Source organism: Rattus norvegicus, chromosome 6 (assembly GCF_021556685.1).
Source record: "Rattus norvegicus strain SHRSP/BbbUtx chromosome 6, alternate assembly SHRSP_T2T, whole genome shotgun sequence".
In the NCBI taxonomy this organism is placed as follows: Eukaryota; Metazoa; Chordata; class Mammalia; order Rodentia; family Muridae; genus Rattus; species Rattus norvegicus.
The window spans coordinates 80,199,409-80,213,569 of NC_141539.1; the positions used below are offsets into that span (position 1 = coordinate 80,199,409).

Genomic DNA, 14,161 nt, shown 5'->3' on the forward strand with positions numbered 1-14,161 from the left:
TTTTAAATTAGTAATTCCAAGCTGGCAGTTAGAAAAGGCACAGTTCACCCCATTGGTAAGGTAGATGTTCTATTCTTTCTCGGCAATTATGTTGTATTCAGATAAGAAACATGTGATATCCTGGTTGTTGTGGTACTTGCCCTGTTCTCTCCAACCCCCTGGAAATAATCAGGATGTCTGGTAAGACCTAGAAAAAGCAGCTAAACCCACTGAGGGGACAGAGTACTTCTCACATGAAGACAGAAGGAAAATACAAAAACCTCTTAGTGTGCACTAACAAAAGCTGAAAGGGGAGAAATAACCAGCCTCTCCGGGTCCCTGGCTATGTGGGACCACCAGCAAGACAAGCTAATTAAAATCAGAAACTCACATCTTTTCTTCATGGCCCACATATACATTTTATAGGTTAGATGTGCTGCTGCAGCTAAGAAAAATTAAATAGGGGGGGTGGTAATTTTCATCTCCATGATAGATTTTTTTTCTTTAAGAAAACCCAAATGGTAATATATTTGTAGTAGTATTTTGAACTTCAGAAACCAAATGGTTAAATACATTTCTAAAGGATTATACGGCTGAGAAATAGATCATTAATTTTTTTCTTAATAAAGTAGAGAAGAAATACCTGCATTGGTGGTAGGGGGGTTGTTTGGTTCTGATTCTGAGCAAAGCAATTGCTTCTGCTTGAGCCTTTAGAACTATAAACATCACATGTGCTCACAGGGGTCAGCGTACATCCCTTTCCCTTCCCTTGGTATTGCTCATCTTTATCAAACACCTACAACAGTACACTCCATTGTGGGAGGCTGACGGCAAGGTCCTACATAATTAACTAATTAGATGATTCATCCTAAACCTAAATTAGCATTATTAGGTCTTTTATAATGATCGTTGAAGCACGGAAATTAATTTTCGTACTAGCTCTGGCCATCATTCGCCGTGAGCCACAGTATTAAGAGATAATGCCGTGCACAGTAGGAAATCTCTATGGGCGGAAAATGAATATGGTCATCCTTGTTTCACCAATTAGTAAACCTATTGTGTGGCAAAAACATCGTTTCTATGGTGTAAGATGATCAAATAGCCATTAATTGCCCTCCCGAGTGAGAATTACCTTCTTTGTTGAAGAAGTATCACATTCCACATTAGAGTTCAGAAATGTCAGGAGAAACCAGCAACAAAAACACCAATTTCTACAAAATGATACGTGTGATCCAAGTCGCGTTAACCCGAAATGCTACATGTCAGTTAAATTAGCATAAGCTTTGAGGAAGAACCTGAGTAACATAGCTTACCCCTCAGCCTTCAGATGTATTGATTGGACAGGTCATTGTCACCTGCCTGCAAATACAAATATAATCAGCGTATACTGTTCTCTGCAAAACCAAACAGAAAAAAACAAAACAAACAAATGAATAAACAGAACAAAACGAAAAAAACAGCCGGTGAATATCCAATCCAGGTTCCAGGTAACTGAAATGTATTTACTGACGCATGCTGGGGTGACATAAGAAGGAGCAAACGTCTCCAGATGCTCGTTAGACATCTGCTGTGTGATTGTGTGTGTGAATGTTCACACCTATGTGTGTATGTGTCTGTGTGTTCAAATGTGAGGACTGCCTTCCCACAGGGTCCAGGAGCTTTCTTGATATCCTCCAGGGAATCTGTGGATAGCCTCCCTTCCTTGGCACACTGCCTTCAAAGGCTTGTAAAGCAGCCACCCTGGAATGGAGTGATGTCCCCGTCTGGCAGCCAAGCATGAACATGAGTGCGATCATGAGCTGCGGAAGGCTCACTAGGCAGGGTCATGGTGCATGGGTCAGGAGAAGCCCCTGACTCAGATTGGCAAGGTTTGATCTATCTTCTCTATAAACTGCGCCATGGTGGGCTCTACAGCTCATTTTCCTCATCTTTAGAACAGTACCTAAGGTTTAGTGTGTGTGTTGGTGGGGGGATGGGAGGGAAAATGGGGAGAGGGAGAGGGAGGGAGAGGGAGAGGGAGAGGGAGAGGGAGGGAGAGGGAGAGGGAGAGGGAGGGAGAGGGAGAGGGAAGGAGATCTCAATCTCATCCAAATACTGGCAAAAAAATAAAAATAAAAACCAAAAAAAAAAAAAACAAAAAAAATAAACAAACAAAAACCCTAGTAAATTTGACTACATAAAAGTTAGATCACACAGGAACTATCAATAGTAATATTTTAGGATAATCCAGCATAGCAGGTGAAAATATGTACTACAGAAAAGGTACTAATGAGGAAGTTTGTGTATGTATTTGTAATGTTAACTATTCAAACCATGATAATTTATTATTTCTGTTTCTGTTTTGAATTCCCTGATTCCTCACCCTCACCCTTGTGTTGTCACCTCAGTATCTATTCTAGATCTCTCTTCAACTCTCCCAGTGGCCCTCCTGTGATCAACCATCATTGCCCCCACCCTCTGGAGGAGGCATCTTGTGACTCCTTTGGGAGTTTTCACTTGCAAACTCAAGTAACATCATGGTGACCTGATGATGTGCTGATGTGTGTCACTCAGAAGTACCCAGAAGACCACTTCATTTCCTGAAGAAATGCTTATCATCTCCTCCTTGCTGAGAAATGTGTCGTCCTTGCAGCAAATACAATTGTTTAAATGATCATTCAACTTAACAAAACTAATGCTCCATAAAGGAGACAATGTATCAATTGACCTGGATTTGCCTTAGAATGTAAGGACCCCACTAGCATCAACCCCTGCTCAATATTCTGAAAATGGTTTTCTCTTATAGCTGAGATCAGATGCCCTTCCAAAAGCAACCATTTGAGTTAGTTGAAGTGGGTGTTAGCTCACATGGTGGTAGGTGGCTTCTCTTAAGATCTTTTAAGTTGTAGATACCTTTCCACACGTAACGAATGGTTTTCTTGTTCATGTAGACACAAATTGAGAAATTTCTTTTAACTATATATATGATTTGTCCTTGGGGAAGGGTTGTGGAAGAGAATCTCCCTATAAGCCCCAGGACCCCATAATAAAACACAAAACCCTTCTGAGCAAAAAAACAAATTTCTGTGATTATTTTTCTGAAGAATTTTTTAATGCTTTTTTACGTTTCTTTTATTTTTAAATTGGATATTTTCTTTACTTACATTTCAAATGTTATTTCCTTTCCCCATTTCCCCTCCGGAAACCCCCTCTCCCACCCCACCCCCTGCTTCTTCTTTGAGTATATGTCATATATGCATATGTGTTTGCACAAATATACATAAATACAATCTACTGGTTCCGGTTTTGTTGTTTTGTGTGTAGAATGTGGCTTCAAGATTGACGACACCGCATTGGCCAACCAATAAGAGGACTCAGTCAAAAAAATCTTAGAGAAAGCCTAGGTGTGTCTCTAAATGATCTTTACAACGAACCATATTCAGCTGAATTCAAGGGTAGAGGAGCTTTTCTTCGTGTTGTTCAAGTAGCCATAAACTGGAGATGCGATCTGGTCGAAGAGCATGCTGAACCTCATGGTGTTCTGGTGACGTCTGCTACAATACCCTACTCTTCTTTGAGTTGACTTTCAAAGGGAATACCCAACGGCTATCTGAGCATGTGCAAGGCCACAGATTTGTGCTGCCCTCTGCTGGCCAGCAGCTTGACTGCCGTTTTTCCCAAGGGTGTACTTGGGTAAATTGACTACTTCCTGTTTCCCTTCCCAGCAGCATCAAAGAGAAATCACTCCTCTCAGATGGTGAGGGTGGATTTTAGGGGAATATAGGACTGAAGAAGCAGAAAGGCCACAAACCAGGGAAGTGCCACTATTAAAATCCAATATAGCCCACAGGGTTCCAGTGTATTTGCTTTGTAGAGGAAAAATTTCATTTGAACTCTTGTGACATTTGAGTTACTTAATACTGAATGCATTCTGTGATGTATTCAGAAAATGCATTTCACTAATGTTTCCCTAATTCATGGGGGCTGCTGTTTTTACCAGTCACCACCATCCTTAATCAGTGGAGTTGTATAGCATGTAGATAGTCTGTAAAAAGTGCTTAATAAAAATCATTTAATTCTAAATTACATGAGTGCACTTAACCCTAAAGATATTAAAACGGATTGTTTGATGTATTGCCATGAGTAGGTAGAAATTCAAAAATAAAAGCTTCCTGCACTTACATCGAAGAGCACCAAGCTCATAGCCACTCGGGACGAGGACATGCATCAGTGTCATGAACCTGGGCTATGATAAACTAACCCATTTCGGGCTTTTAAACTGTAAATATAAAGTACTTGAATTTGATCAGTGATGAGATACGTAAGTGAGTTTTTCTCAGAAAAGTACTGTGTGTGACCTGATAGCCTGTTAAAAGCCTGTGACGATCACCTGCCACTTACTCGTGGACTTCAGTGAGGGTGGCTGTGGGGCCAGCTGCTGATGCTTGACAGGGCTAAGAATAGTCTGGACAGTAACCTGGAGGCTGAGCTAGTGAGGAAATAGGGAAGAGCTGGTCTTTCCACTGATTGCATTTTACTCTCAGTTTTCAATTTGTTCATTACAATACCAGCCCATGCCAATGAGGGCACCTTAGCCAGTCTCACTTATGCATCAAAACACGTTTTGGAGGGATGTGTCTGAGAAAATCGAGAAAATCCCAATAACGCTCGTGCTTTAATGAGACAGCAAGAAAGATTATAAGCTGTAAACAATGTCCCCTGTCTCTGTCTGGCTTTGTCCCAGGTCACATAGATGTGCTTTTTCTTCTTTTTTTAATTGGATATTTTTAATTTACATTTCAAATGTTATCCGCTTTCCTGGTTTCCCATCCATAAGCCCCCTGTACCATCCCTCTCCTCTTCCTCTATAAGGGTGTTCCCCTCCACATCTGCCCCCCTTTTTCACCCCCCTGACAATCCCTTACACTGGGGTATCCAGCGTTGGCAGGCCCAAGGGCTTCTCCTCCCATTGGTGCCCAACAAGGCCATTCTCTGCTACATATGCAGTTGGAGCCATGGGTCTGTTCATGTGTTCTCTTTGGATAGCGGTTTAGTCCCTGGGAGCTCTGTTGGTTGGTATTGTTCTCATGGGGTGGCAAGCCCCCTCAGCTCCCTCAATCCTTTCTCTAACTCCTCCAATGGGGACCCCGTTATCAGTTCAATGGTTGGCTGCAAGCATTCGCCTCCATATTTGTAAGGCTTTGGCAGAGCCTCTCAGAAGACAGCTATATCAGGCTCCTGTCAGCATGCACTTCTTGGCCTCAGCAATATTGTCTGGGTTTGGTGGCTGTGCTTCAGGACTGTCTTGTCAGCTCTGAAACTCCCTATTTGCCTGAACCTTACTAAATACTAGTGGCAAAAGACAAAAAAAAGGTTTCTCCCTCTCTCCAGGTTAGCAATGCTTTTTGCTTGACTTTTAAGTCTTCTAGAGAGTTGAAGCTTTTGGAACACCAACAACAAAAACAGAAACACCAGGGCAATGCTAAACTGAGAATTCCTATTGAGAACCATGTGAAACTGCTTATCTCACTGTGATGCAGGTCCCTTCATTGCAATCTATTCAAGTAGGTCATAGGAGACATAAACAAGGCCTGGGCAAGATGTCTTCCTAGAGCCTTTCCACTGGAAAACACACACACCCTTTGCAATTGTTATACAAAGGCGCAGCATACTGTCTAACGTCAGTGTCTTTGGCAATGGACTCGTGATTGGACATTGCATGCAGGAATTCTCTAGGATGTGAGCTTTGCGGAAGGAGAGGGTGCTCCTATCGTTGCAAGGCTCAACAGAGGGCATTACGTTGTGATGTACTGGTACTGAAACTCTCATTCCAATATAATGGAGAACCCCAGGGCTAGAACGGCCTCTCATAATTGTCCCAAATGTAGTTAAGGATGCCTGACTTTTAAGTGATCATTGAATGGGGTCTGTGTAATAGAAGGGTCATAACCTCAAGTGAGACTGTCTACTTCCGTTAGGGAAATTTCCAGAGAAGAAATTTAACCTTCAAGACTCATAAGACCCTAAGGGAGAAGAGTGCAGAAGCCCTGAAGGAATGTTCAGGGCAGTGCAGAAGAGTCCACCACGCACAACTTGTGCCCCTTTGGGAACCGCCTGCTTCTCACAGCCGCTTCCTCCCACGCAGAAGCAGGAGCTCCAGGATTCCTGTTAGCGTTCCTTTTTGTATATAATCATGAAAGGAAAAGAAATTGGAGCATGTGTAGCTCCTGCTGCTGTATTCATTCTCGAGGGCCACAAGCTGAGAGTAATTTTCCTATTTTATCACCCATTCTGGATTCCTTTCACCTTCGCTAGAAGCTCTGCCCATCTTGGTACCTAAACTGGCATTCTTGTCTCTGACAGCTATGGACGCCCAGAGCACCATCCCCACACTTCTCTTAGGCCACGACTGCTGCCTGCGTTACTTTGCAGTAAAAAAAAAAATTAGGCAGGGAGTACAATAGTGCACCACACACCCAAACACCCCTCCCTGCGTCCTTCGTCTTCAAGGTGACGGTGTTCTGTGATTCTCCTCCAGGTATGATCAGACTGTTAACTGATAACACGGTGAGTGGGGAAACGGGGTCAAAGGATTCCACTTGGAACTCCCATGTTTGATAACTCACTTTATAGAATGAGCCAAGGTGAGGGTTCTTCCAACCGCCAAATACAAATACATCCACTACAAACAATTCATGAGTCATCAGAACAGTCACTGACTGGGTCTCCGTGTTAATGGCTAGAAGGTTTGGAGCCTCATACCTTATATGTCTCCAACATTCCCCACTAGCAAGAGGGTTATTCAAACCTAGAGATCTCCAGGTAGCATTGTCAACTTAAATCCCATGTCCAGTCACCATCGAAAGAAAGCTCTGCATAGTCTCTATTATCTAGTCCGCAGGTATTTTAGCATAGGAGGCTTTGGGGGAGGCCTGGGTCATCGTTGTATTATACTCTAACCATGACGCTGCTCTGCCAAAGCCTCTCGTTTTACAAGTGGGCTCAAGTGTCTGAGGATTGGTTCAGACTCAGAAACTAGAAAAGAACACTTTTCCCCCTGTTGAGTTGGCCGCCCTCAGCATCTCCACCATTCATTCTTGGTGTGCAAATTAAGCAATGTCCTTGCCAGTGGCTCATCTACCCTGCCCCTGGGAACATCGTGTCTTACTAATTGTTTCCACAGCTCTTTCAGTGTCAGTCAGCCCGTCTGAATGCTATGCCTGCAGGATTGCTCATTGTTATAACTGGCCCTTTGGGAGAAACTGAGTCTCTCCTGTGGCTCTTGTTGGCCTCGGGTCCTCCATTCTCCCTCCTTAGCGTCTCAAATACTAGGATTATAGGCGGGTGCACCATACCCAGCATTACTTTGCTTTTGACAGCAAAGTTTCTACATCATCACCACTGTCCTATGACCGGCAGTTCTGTCATAAAAATCCTGCCTGAATCACAGATCACAGAAGGCAGCCGGCACCGAGCTGCTCATCAGTCACCATCGGCCCCTGTGCATGCTTTACTGCTCTGGTGAACAGAGTTCTGTGTGGATCTCCCCGATACATATCACTTATGGAGACCTTTTTTTTATGTTTTTCCATGTATCTGGGATGATATGCCCCTTCACTCTTTGCCAAGCACTTCGCTTTTCATCTGGACCCTTACTTTTTCCAACTTCCCCAAATCCTGCTGGCGTTGTCTCCTGGGATCCTTGCTGGGAATTGAATTTTATGTCTCGGGAGAATGCTCCTGTATTTTAAAACTCTTCTTTATGCAGCTTTACATTCTGTCCCTTTGTCTTGACTCTTTGGGTCCTGGGTACTGGCTTGGCTTCTAGCCATTTGACTGTGTCCCAAAAGTGCTTAGTATATATTCCACTTCCTTACAGGCTCAGCTTCCCTGCCTGGGCCATGTGGGAGCTTGAGCCTCGATTTTAGACTAGTTGCTAGAAAGGAAGATATAGGTGGATTCTCAGCAGGACTTGTGTGATCTAGAAAACAGAGGCCTTCAGCCTCTTCAGTGACGAGTAAGAGATGCTGGCCATCAGCAAAAAAGTAGAGCTATCCCCTTTCAGCAGGCCTTGACATTTCAGTCTGGTCTATTTTCTGTGTTCTTAAAAGCAGCAACCCATATATCCCTATGTCAAGTTTCAGAATCCTACTCCCAATAAGGCTCTTGCTATTGGCATAGGACATGTTCAAAAGTTCTCTTTCCATGGCACTCTTCCACCTCTAAAACTCAGTCCAGATCATGGGCCCCAGCATTTTTCAGACCTCTAGCTGTAGGAAAGCAGAATAACATGGCCAAAGGAGCCCATTGACTTTCATAACCCTCTCTCTTTAGTTAGTGATGAACTATCCTTGTACTTTCCATTCTCTTTTAAATAAAGTAATAACACCCAACAAGTAGTCAAACTGTTTCCATAGTCTTTGTATGTAGCCTTCTTCTTGTGCCTCTCAAATGCCTGAGATGCCTTGCTTCATTCTTGGTGACTACTGTCTTAGAGAAGATTTCTGGAAAATAGACTGTGTGATGGAAAGCTGCCTGTTTCCCTGGGAAATGTATAGAAAGATAGATGATAGGTAGATAGATGATAGATGATAGGTGATAGATAGATAGATAGATAGATAGATAGATAGATAGATAGATAGATAGATAGATGGATCTACCTTGGAAAAATTTATAGATAGAAGGTGACTGCGGCATAAAATAAAGCCCAGCCAATACCCTGGGAGATGCTGGTGCTGAAAGCCACTCTCAAAGGTGAAGAGATGAGGGACAGGATTTTGTCCTTGATGTTTTGAGGTTCAAAGTCTGGTTGTTTATTCGTGACTCTTAAAGACTCTTATTTCTGACTACATCAGACTTAGAAGTAGAAGCTCTCAGGGAGGACAGTCCATGTCTCTTGGCAGCCTCTTTCGGGGTTTTACTTTGGCTTCTTTCATTGTCTTGGCCAGAAGATTAGTATGCTCTGCAGTCTCCTTCTCAGTTTTCTTGGTTGAGCACTTCTTACGCTTGGTCTTGGTCTTCTTACGTTCTTTGTTTAACCACTTCTGACAGCATGTTGGTGAGCATCATCTTCCTTAGAGAGATTGAAAAGCTTTCAGATTACACTCCAACCTCCAAGGTACAGTAGTATCTGTCAGTCCAGGAATATCCCTCTCTCTTTCTCTACAATAACTAATACCTCCGGAAGCTGGATCAGCAGAGCCTGGTTCCTGAAGGAGGGACTAGGCAGTGAACCACAGTATCTCTTATATGTTTTATGAGAGGTAAAGGGAGGTGGAATAGGAAAAAGAAAATGAAATATCATAGCTGGTTCCAATATGCTGCTTTATGTTTTAATGTTTAAATTTTTAATTCACTTAAAATTTATTTGGGGTGTGTTATGAGATAAGGTGTCCTCTTAGTTTCATTACTTAAAAATGACACTTTAATGCTTTTAATTGAGTAGTGTATCATTTCCTTGCTAATTTGACATCTCATAATATATCATGGTTTTTTTTTAATTATTAACTTGAGTATTTCTTATATACATTTCGAGTGTTATTCCCTTTCCCAGTTTCCGGGCAAACATCCCCCTCCCCCCTCCCCTTTCTTATCGATGTTCCCCTCCCCACCCTCCCCCCATTGTCCCCCTCCCCCCAACAGTCTAGTTCACTGGGGGTTCAGTCTTAGCAGGACCCAGGGCTTCCCCTTCCACTGGTGCTCTTACTAGGATATTCATTGCTACCTATGAGGTCAGAGTCCAGGGTCAGTCCATGTATAGTCTTTAGGTAGTGGCTTAGTCCCTGGAAGCTCTGGTTGCTTGGCATTGTTGTACATATGGGGTCTCGAGCCCCTTCAAGCTCTTCCAGTTCTTTCTCTGATTCCTTCAACGGGGGTCCTATTCTCAGTTCAGTGGTTTGCTGCTGGTATTCGCCTCTGTATTTGCTGTATTCTGGCTGTGTCTCTCAGGAGCGATCTACATCCGGCTCCTGTCAGTCTGCACTTCTTTGCTTCATCCATCTTGTCTAATTGGATGGCTGTATATGCATGGGCCACATGTGGGGCAGACTCTGAATGGGCGTTCCTTCAGTCTCTGTTTTAATCTTTGCCTCTCTCTTCCCTGCCAAGGGTATTCTTGTTCCCCCTTTAAAGAAGGAGTGAACCATTCACATTTTGATCATCTGTCTTGAGTTTCATTTGTTCTAGGCATTTAGGGTAATTCAAGCATTTGGGCTAATAGCCACTTATCAGTGAGTGCATACCATGTATGTCTTTCTGTGTTTGGGTTAGCTCACTCAGGATGATATTTTCCAGTTCCAGCCATTTGCCTACGAATTTCATAAAGTCATTGTTTTTGATAGCTGAGTAATATTCCATTGTGTAGATGTACCACATTTTCTGTATCCATTCCTCTGTTGAAGGGCATCTGGGTTCTTTCCAGCTTCTGGCTATTATAAATAAGGCTGCAATGAACATAGTGGAGCACGTGTCTTTTTTATATGTTGGGGCATCTTTTGGGTATATGCCCAAGAGAGGTATAGCTGGATCCTCAGGCAGTTCAATGTCCAATTTTCTGAGGATCCTCCAGACTGATTTCCAGAATGGTTGTACCAGTTTGCAATCCCACCAACAATGGAGGAGTGTTCCTCTTTCTCCACATCCTCGCCAGCATCTGTTGTCCCCTGAGTTTTTGATCTTAGCCATTCTCACTGGTGTGAGGTGAAATCTCAGGGTTGTTTTGATTTGCATTTCCCTTATGACTAAAGATGTTGAACATTTCTTTAGGTGTTTCTCAGCCATTCGGCATTCCTCAGCTGTGAATTCTTTGTTTAGCTCTGAGCCCCATTTTTTAATAGGATTATTTGTTTCCCTGTGGTCTAACTTCTTGAGTTCTTTGTATATTTTGGATATAAGGCCTCTATCTGTTGTAGGATTGGTAAAGATCTTTTCCCAATCTGTTGGTTGCCGTTTTGTCCTAACCACAGTGTCCTTTGCCTTACAGAAGCTTTGCAGTTTTATGAGATCCCATTTGTCAATTCTTGATCTTAGAGCGTAAGCCATTGGTGTTTTGTTCAGGAAATTTTTTCCAGTGCCCATGTGTTCCAGATGCTTCCCTAGTTTTTCTTCTATTAGTTTGAGTGTGTCTGCTTTGATGTGGAGGTCCTTGATCCACTTGGACTTAAGCTTTGTACAGGGTGATAAGCATGGATCGATCTGCATTCTTCTACATGTTGCCCTCCAGTTGAACCAGCACCATTTGCTGAAAATGCTATCTTTTTTCCATTGGATGGTTTTGGCTCCTTTGTCAAAAATCAAGTGACCATATGTGTGTGGGTTCATTTCTGGGTCTTCAATTCTATTCCATTGGTCTATCTGTCTGTCTCTGTACCAATACCATGCAGTTTTTATCACTATTGCTCTGTAATACTGCTTGAGTTCAGGGATAGTGATTCCCCCTGAAGTCCTTTCATTGTTGAGGATAGCTTTAGCTATCCTGGGTTTTTTGTTATTCCAGATGAATTTGCAAATTGTTCTGTCTAACTCTTTGAAGAATTGGATTGGTATTTTGATGGGGATTGCATTGAATCTGTAGATTGCTTTTGGTAAAATGGCCATTTTTACTATATTAATCCTGCCAATCCATGAGCATGGGAGATCTTTCCATCTTCTGAGGTCTTCTTCAATTTCCTTCTTCAGTGTCTTGAAGTTCTTATTGTACAGATCTTTTACTTGCTTTGTTAAAGTCACTCTGAGGTACTTTATATTATTTGGGTCTATTATGAAGGGTGTCGTTTCCCTAATTTCTTTCTCGGCTTGTTTCTCTTTTGTATAGAGGAAGGCAACTGATTTATTTGAGTTAATTTTATACCCAGCCACTTTGCTGAAGTTGTTTATCAGCTTTAGTAGTTCTCTGGTGGAACTTTTGGGATCACTTAAATATACTATCATATCATCTGCAAATAGTGATATTTTGACTTCTTCTTTTCCGATCTGTATCCCCTTGACATCCTTTTGTTGTCTGATTGCTCTGGCTAGAACTTCAAGAACTATATTGAATAAATAGGGAGAGAGTGGGCAGCCTTGTCTAGTCCCTGATTTTAGTGGTATATCATGGTTTTTAATATACTTCTCAGTCTGTCTTTTAACTTCCCATTCAGCTTTGAAGGCTCACAGGGCATTTATTTCTCTACACTGAGTGTCTGGACCTGACCAGCTTCCAGAGGTATTTCATTGCCTTAGACTGCTATTGACTGGATGTTGAATACTTTTTGTGACATTGTTCTTTAGAAGACAGGAGCAAATGTCTATTCACTTCAGATAGAGAACCAACAACAGAGCAAAGTAAGAAAAGCACTAAAGTTCAACTTAGTGAACCAATGGGACTTACTGAAGTTACTGACAGGAATAGGGGTGTGGGGTTATTTACAAGGTTAGAAATGACTCAAAGACCTCAAAAATGTTCACCTTAGCATGGATGATGACTTATGAAACCTGGAAATCTGGAGCTCAGTATACAATTTCCTGGCAGTTCAACAGGTTGCAGAACGTCTCTTCCAGACAGATCAGTAGGTCTGGGTCTCTTCTAGGCTGTTCTGCTTATCTGAGATTGTCTCTCAGCAACCTTTACTACATTACATAAAAGCCCTAGAAATGAAAGGGTCGAGTGTATCTAGTCAGTTTCAGGACTATCTGAGACTTTTGAGTTGTTCGCTTCATGTGGCTTAATGAGCTTGTCTCTAAGATGAAATGTTTGTATCTCAGAGGAAACTACATGCATACATACATACATCCCAGTCCTCCTTCCACTTCTCAGATTCACAGCTTGAATCCTTAACTCTCAAATGTATAGGATTTGGAGTTGGGGGCTTTAGGAAGTAATTTAGTCAAGAGGATGAGGCCCTCAAGATGGGATTAGTGTCCGTATACATAAAGGCATGAAAGAGATGATGCATTCTCTCTCTATTTTTCTCTGTCTTTCTCCTATGTGAGGGTTAAAGGATGTTTTTCAAGTAAAAACAGGAGGGAGGGTCTCCACATATATCCAAATTAGCTGATATGCTAATATCGAACTTCTCAGCCTTTAGTAATGTGAAGAATAAGTAGCCCTAGGGGGCTGGAAGAGAGCATTAGATCTTTCAGAGTTAGAGTTATGGGTGTTGTGAACTGCCTGACATAGGTGCTGGGAACAGCAGTGTGCACTCTTAACCACTGAACCATGATGGCATGTTTCAATCCTTACTTATTCTTCTGCCTACTAGGGTTAAGCAACATCCGGATCACAGTCTAAAGGTAAACTCCTTGTAGCATTCTAGTCTTTTACATTCTTGAAAACTGACCTATCTTCCTGACTTTACCTGCACCTAGCTGAGCTGTTTGCACCCTGATCACATAACAGGCTTGATCCTGCACCTGTGCCATCTTTCTCTGCTGAAATTACTCTGCTGTAAAATTCATTCCTTGAAGTTAGCATAATCATATATCTACCCGTGTCTTTCCAAGGGCTCCCATAACATTGTCCCTGGTGTTCTATATACTGATCCGGGCTCCTGATGGGGAAATGTGTTTATTTACTAGACTGGGAACTCTCAGGGACTAAAATCTCAGGTTGGGATCCATTTCAGCCCATTGGGCCCTCAATAAACCAGGGGCTAAGAGAGTTGATGACTATATGCTATTCACTCTAGGCCATCTCTGTCTAATCAAGAAATAATATGTGACACTCATTTTTAAATTGTCTAGTAGCTACATTCAAAAGAGTGAAAAGCATCAAATGGAATTGCTTTCTTATATATTTAACCAAATCCACTAAAAATATGATCACCTTAATAAATGATCACACAAGTAAGTATTAATATAGTTTACACTGTCTTTCATGATGAGTCTTCAGAATCACGCTGTGTATTTTATACTGAATAGTACTTCTCAAAACAGACTAGTCACATTTCAAGTGATCAGTAGCCCTACTGGGCAATGCATTGTAGGTTTGAGGGGATGTGGTTATGGTACAGGCAAACACCTTTGAATAAGAAATCAGTCACTAAGCGCAGGGCTTGGACTTTGTAGTTACATGGCACTTCAGTGGGTTCTCACCTTGGTCTATAGCACAAAGCTGTAAGGGCAGGTCTTGAGTAGGAGAGGCTGCATGAGACCTGTGAACAGCCAGCCAAAAGCAGTGGGATTGTGAACAGCTAATAAACCAACTTCTCAACCAGACCCACGTAGC

General features: G+C 42.3%; 1 long non-coding RNA gene across 2 annotated transcripts in view; it reads right to left on the bottom strand.

The window, feature by feature from the left end:
• Window positions 1–14,161, bottom strand: part of LOC134479388 (uncharacterized) — a 44,361-nt gene that overhangs the window by 11,485 nt on the left and 18,715 nt on the right. The window contains exon 3 of one of the 2 annotated variants that reach the window (XR_015622420.1): window positions 3,057–9,031. The exons of the other annotated variant lie outside the window; for it this stretch is intronic. This is a non-coding gene — a long non-coding RNA (uncharacterized LOC134479388). Of the gene's footprint in view, window positions 1–3,056; window positions 9,032–14,161 lie in introns of those variants that run through there. 2 annotated transcript variants of the gene reach the window in all.